Source organism: Nanorana parkeri, unplaced genomic scaffold (assembly GCF_000935625.1).
Source record: "Nanorana parkeri isolate BGI_ZX_2015 unplaced genomic scaffold, ASM93562v1 scaffold924, whole genome shotgun sequence".
Taxonomy (NCBI): Eukaryota; Metazoa; Chordata; class Amphibia; order Anura; family Dicroglossidae; genus Nanorana; species Nanorana parkeri.
This window is the reverse complement of record NW_017307192.1, coordinates 655957-661956: the sequence shown is the minus strand read 5'-3', so window position 1 is coordinate 661956 and position 6000 is coordinate 655957. Positions and strand designations below refer to the sequence as shown.

General features: G+C 45.6%; 1 protein-coding gene across 1 annotated transcript in view; it reads right to left on the bottom strand.

Annotated features, from left to right (window-relative positions):
- Window positions 1–6000, bottom strand: part of SLC18A1 (solute carrier family 18 member A1) — a 44752-nt gene that overhangs the window by 1884 nt on the left and 36868 nt on the right. The gene's annotated exons all lie outside the window — the stretch shown is intronic.

The following is a 6000-nucleotide window of genomic DNA, read 5'->3' as shown; positions in this document are numbered from 1 at the left end:
AAGTTTAGAAACATGGAGCAGCTCTACCCTCTCGTCCCCAATCCCACTGCTGGAACGCCAGAGCCTTCACTGAGCAACAGGTAAAAACCGGTGTTCTGTCAAATTTGCCGACCTCACCATCTGCACTTGCGCACAGACAGGATTGCCGAGGAAACAGGCATTTATTTACAAAGTATTCATTTGTAATTGTTAATGGTGACCGTTGATATCATGACACCCATGGCAGTAAATGGTGGATGCCATTTTATACACATTCACAATTAACATCGTAAGCAATTACATTATTATGTAATTGCTTACGATATTAATTGTGAATGTGCATAAAATGGCATCCACCATTTACTGCCATGGATGGCATGCAGGCAGTCCCCGAGATACATACATCCAACTTACATACCACTCCTACTTACAAACGGAGGCTATTACTATACAGCAGGGGTAGTTGTAATGCTATCGCGCTCGTGCCAATGAGGAGTGCCCGCCTTTATGGGTCTGGTTTGTAGTACTGTACGTACATTACAGGGAGTTGGCTCTTGTTAGACGTGCAGATGAGGGGTACCCACCTCTTCTTCCGGGTCACTGCAAGGTTTTTACTGCTGTCTGTATCCTCATTAGAAAGATTTAACCTTACTTCCTGTCCTTGAGACAACAGGAAGTGAAATGAAATCTACCCCTACCCTCCTGTAAGAGTGATCATGGGAAAAAGGTGTCTTCACTGAAGCTTTATCACCAATCCTTGTTTCCACGACAACCCAACATTTCCAAAATCCAATTGTCACAGGGACAGAAAGTGAGGTGAAATCTTCTGAACAGGGGCACACACAGCAAAACAAACTTGACAGGGGGTAAACCCTTCCCTATGCTATCCAAAACAAAACAAAAACAATTTGGGCTGGAGTTACATTTGTACCTGTTCCAACTTACATACAAATTCAACTTAAGAACAAACCTACAGTCCCTATCTTGTTCGTAACCCGGGGACTGCCTGTATTATTAAAGGTCACAATTAACAATGAAGACAAAATACTTTTTAAATAAATGCCTGTTTCGTTGTTAATTCCGGTGTATGCACAAACGCAGATGGTGAGGTCGGCCAATTCGACTGGTTCGCATTCTCGCCAGAACACCGGCATTCGCAAGGGGATCCGTCCATCCAATACTTTATTTGCAAAAATGTTTGAGCCCCAAACTGGGCTTTAGTCATAGCAACGCGTGCCGGTTGTTACCTGCTAGAAAAACTGTTGGCGTCAGTTCTACTTTATTGATTTTATATCTGCCCGAATATCTGTTTTATTTAAAAAATCACCCAATAATCTCACATGAACCATCTTCCCTGTAATGAGTCAATGAGCATATGGCACGGATGTGCCACGGTCATCATGTCGGGTATGGTGATAAATTTGTTCTTCTCATCAGTTATACTAATTGCAAACTACCAGCTGCTGCATCATGTGGTTGGAGGGACTTGCAGCTTCCACAGTCAGCGAAAATGGCCGTGCACATTTCATCTCAACCGATATGTTTGGACCTCTTTATAGGTCTGAGCAGTTTGATATAATCCCATCCAGGATTTTACCCTGGGCCTGTTAGTCACAAATCTTGCACCACAACAATTTACCACATGCATACTTGTTTATTGGGGCAGTGCAAAGAATAATTTATGGGGTGCAAAATGGACAATGGAGAACATTTACTGTAAGGCTCACCATGTACAATGTGACTGTGCAATCAGGTCGATCTTATTGATACCTGCCGGTGGCCTTGGTGAAGGGACGCCGGCAGAGAGAGGAGGGGGACAGTCACCCGGCGGGATAAGGTATGCCGCCGGGTCCCCTCCTCTATCCCGAAACTGTCGGGCGCTCGGTCCATAACCGAGTGCCCGACTTTTCAGAGGGGGGTAACACCAAAATGACTGTTAGTCATTTTGGTGTCACGCCTCCAATGGTGTCACCCGGGTGCGGGCCGCACCCCTCTGTGTACAATCTTCTTTAGATCAATAAGGTTACCAGATTTTCAAAATGAAATCTGGGGACACCCTACTGACTACGCCCACTTGGAACCACACCCATAAAACCACCCCCCATTTGTAGCCAGACCTACAAAATGACGCCCCATTTTTAGCATGCCCTGAGACAATTGGTCACACAGACCAAGAGGAAGCAGCAAGCAGAGGAAGAGAAAAGCATACATTGAAGATGTAAAGACAAAGAGCCCTGAGCACTAAAAGGAGTGAAATAATGCAGCATGTGCAGCTGGCCGCTGAAATTCATACAAGTGGGAGCGGTTGAGGATGCATGGTTACATAAACCCTAAGTCTACACTAGTATGGGTCCAGGATGTGTAATAGACAGAGTGCAGGGATCAGACAAGTGTATCACGTGGATTTCAGGGGTCAAGAGTGCATAACGCATGTGCAAGGGTCAGGAGTGTGTAAGGCAGAACACGCATGGGGTACAGGGGTTATCAGTAGGTAATGCATGGAGTACAGGGGACATTAGTAGGTAACGCATGGAGTACAGGGGACATCAGTAGGTAATGCATGGAGTACAGGAGACATCAGTAGGTAAGACATGGAGTACAGGAGACATCAGTAGGTAATGCATGGAGTACAGGGGACATCAGTAGGTAATGCATGGAGTATAGGGGACATCAGTAGGTAATGCATGGAGTACAGGAGACATCAGTAGGTAATGCATGGAGTACAGGGGACATCAGTAGGTAATGCATGGAGTACAGGGGACATCAGTAGGTAATGCATGGAGTACATGGGGACATTAGCAGGTAACACATAGAGTACATAGGTCATGAGTGTGACGATAAGGGGGTCTGAGTCTGAATATTAAAAATAGAATTTGTTTGTTCTCCCAGTTCAGAGCACCTGCAGGCCTTCATTTAGTGATGTGACAGGCCCCCTCCACATTCCACATTCCACAGAAGAGATGATCTGGCTGTGATCTTTTATTGCCCAGTCCGAGTGGAATTCAAACATATCTCTGTAAGCTTTTATGGCGGTCGTTAATAAAAGGCATGGCACTAGGCCCTCCATATATTACTGAGTGGACATCTTATATCAACAATCAGGTCTGGAGAGGGGGTGACCCCGGGGACCCTCGCATTCTCTCTAAAAGTCATAAAACCTGAGGTTGAAAATCAAGTTACATTTTATTAACTTGGAGTTAGGCGGGGATAGGTAAACTAAAGGTTCATCCTCCGCCTGCTTTCCCGCCCCAGTCCGGCCTAGGGACTGGCTCCGGGACACCCTCCAAAAAGGGTCTAATAAAATACTCTGTGTTGGCAACTAGAGGGGCTCTTGTTTTAAACATCATCGAGGAACTAGAAGTCTGAACATCGCAGAGGAGTTCCCCTTTAATCTTTGGACATTATCTGCTGGAAGTCTGCTGGAAGAAGAGCCCTGCAGACTTCCACTTTGCTTCTTGAACTCTGAACTCTGTCAGAACTCACAATTCACGGACTGTTGAGTATTCTTCCTTTATTCCCTTTTATTTTGCTGTTGTACATATATTTTGTCTCTTTTTATTAAATCTTTTTCTGTATATTTTCTGCGCCGTTTCTTTTATTAAAGGACGATATTAAAAATCGTTAAGCTTATCTCTACGCTCTAAATACGAACTTAAAGTATCCTTGCTCTTTGAAGAGTGCTACTGTATAGTGACTCCTATCATATTCCTGTCTGAGAGGACAGCGCTATCACAGGCATTGTTTAAGTGTTTAAATTGTCGCAGCATTTGCTGGGCGCGGTTTGTGTTCCGAAAAACACATGGTGGCAGTGGAAGTTTGGTGGGTAAAGGGTTAACTGCGGAGTTAACCAACCCTGGTGACGATCGCTCTCAGTCTGCTGGCCTGAGATTGTGTCCTGCGGGATGGGAAATCTCTGCGCAGGGTGAGACTGAGAGTGCTATCGGCACGTCCTTGTGACGCTCACGCTCGGTTCAGACTTGTGTATGGTCACGTGGGATTGACGTACAGCGGGTCTGGGCCGGGCGTACGTCACAATGAGTAGGGGAAAAGTAGCAAGTAACGCAAAGTTCAGAGCTCAGTAGTAAGTAACGCAGGGTTCAGGGGTCAGTAGTAAGTGATGCAGAGTGCAAGAGGCAGCTATCACACATGTACAAAACTGGCTGTATACAACTGCTGTTCACTGACGCTGGGGGACAAACCTCTCAAAACAGTGACTGCACCCAAGAAATGGAGACTAATGGTAACCTTAAGCAACAACTATGTATTGCAAGGGCTTGATTGAATACACATTGGTTGTATAGGTAAAAACCAATAGCCCATTAAAAGATGAAATAGCAAAACCAGCTTTTGCTGCAACATTCACTATCAATTCAGGGATTTCCCCCGCAGTATTTTTTTCTGCCACTAGATGTCCTCAGTCCAATGGTCAGCATCATTCAACCCACTTTCTCTAAGCCCAGGTCATCCTAGACCCGCCCTCAGCCTGTGGCTGGACAGTGAAAAGGAAGCAGCACTGTGATGGGCTCATCTTTCTGTCATTCTGCTTTCTCGTCTTATTATCAGCATGCTTCTTGCCAGCATATGAACTTATTGGCTTTTTGTGCTACTTCTTCCTTTTACAATCCAGCCTCACTGAAGAGGGACTACAAGAGGGTGATACCAGGTCATATTTAGGTACTTACACTGATTGCATTAAAAAAATATATATTTAATGATGCATTCATTTGTGTATTTTATATCTGCCTGGAGATCAACTATAAGACTTGATTGTTATGGGTTCCTGCATATCTTTTGCATACTGCAGGGGTTGGCAACTTCAGCACTCCAGCTGTTGTGCAACTACATAAGTCTCATAAGGCATTGCAAGACTCTAGCAGCCACAGTCATGACTACCAAAGGCAAAGGCATGTTAGGATTTGGCTAAAGTGCCGAGGTTGCCTATGTATAGTCATATTTCATTATATATAGAGAGAAGATTGTAAATACAATATATTGCCAAAAGTATTGGGACACCCCTCCAAATCATTGGATTCAGGTTTCCAATCACCTCCATGGCCACAGGTGTATAAAATAACGCACCTCGGCATGCAGACGCTTCTACAAACATCTGTGAAAGAATGGGTCGCTCTCAGGAGCTCAGTGAATATAAGCGTGGTACTGTAATAGGTTGTCACCTGTGCAATAAGTCCATGTGTGAAATTTCCTTGGTACTTAATATTCTGCGAGCACCTGTTAGTGGTATTATAACAAAGCGGAAGCGACTGGGAACAACAGCCACGAAGTGGTAGGCCACGTAAAATGACAGAGCGGGGTCAGCGCATGCTGAAGTGCGCAGAAGTTGCCAACTGTCTGCAGAGTCAATAGCTACAGACCTCCAAACTTCGTGTGGCCTTCAGATTGGCACAACAACAGTGCGTAGAGAGCTTCATGGAATGGGTTTCCATGGCCGAGCAGCTGCATCCAATCCTTACATCACCAAGTGCAATGCGAAGCATGGGATGCCGTGGTGTAAAGCACGCCGCCACTGGACTCTAGAGAAGTGGAGGCGTGTTCTCTGCAGTGACCAATCACCCTTCTCTGTCTGGCAATTCGATGGACATGTCTGGGTTTGGCGGTTGCCAGGAGAACGGTACTTGCCTGACTGCATTGTGCCAAGTGTAAAGTTTGGTGGAGGGGGGATTATGGTGTGGGGTTGTTTTTCAGGGGTTGGGCTTGGCCCCTTAGTTCCAGTGAAGGGAACTCTTAAGGCATCAGCATACCAAGACATTTTGGACAATTTCATGCTCCCAACTTTGTGGGAACAGTTTGGGGATGGCCCCTTCCTGTTCCAACATGACTGCGCACCAGTGCACAAAGCAAGGTCCATAAAGACATGGATGAGCGAGTTTGGGGTGGAGGAACTTGACTGGCCTGCACAGAGTCCTGACCTCAACCCGATAGAACACCTTTGGGATGAACTAGAACGGAACCTGACCTCACCAATGCGCTTCTGGAAGAATGGTCAAACATTTCCGTGGACGC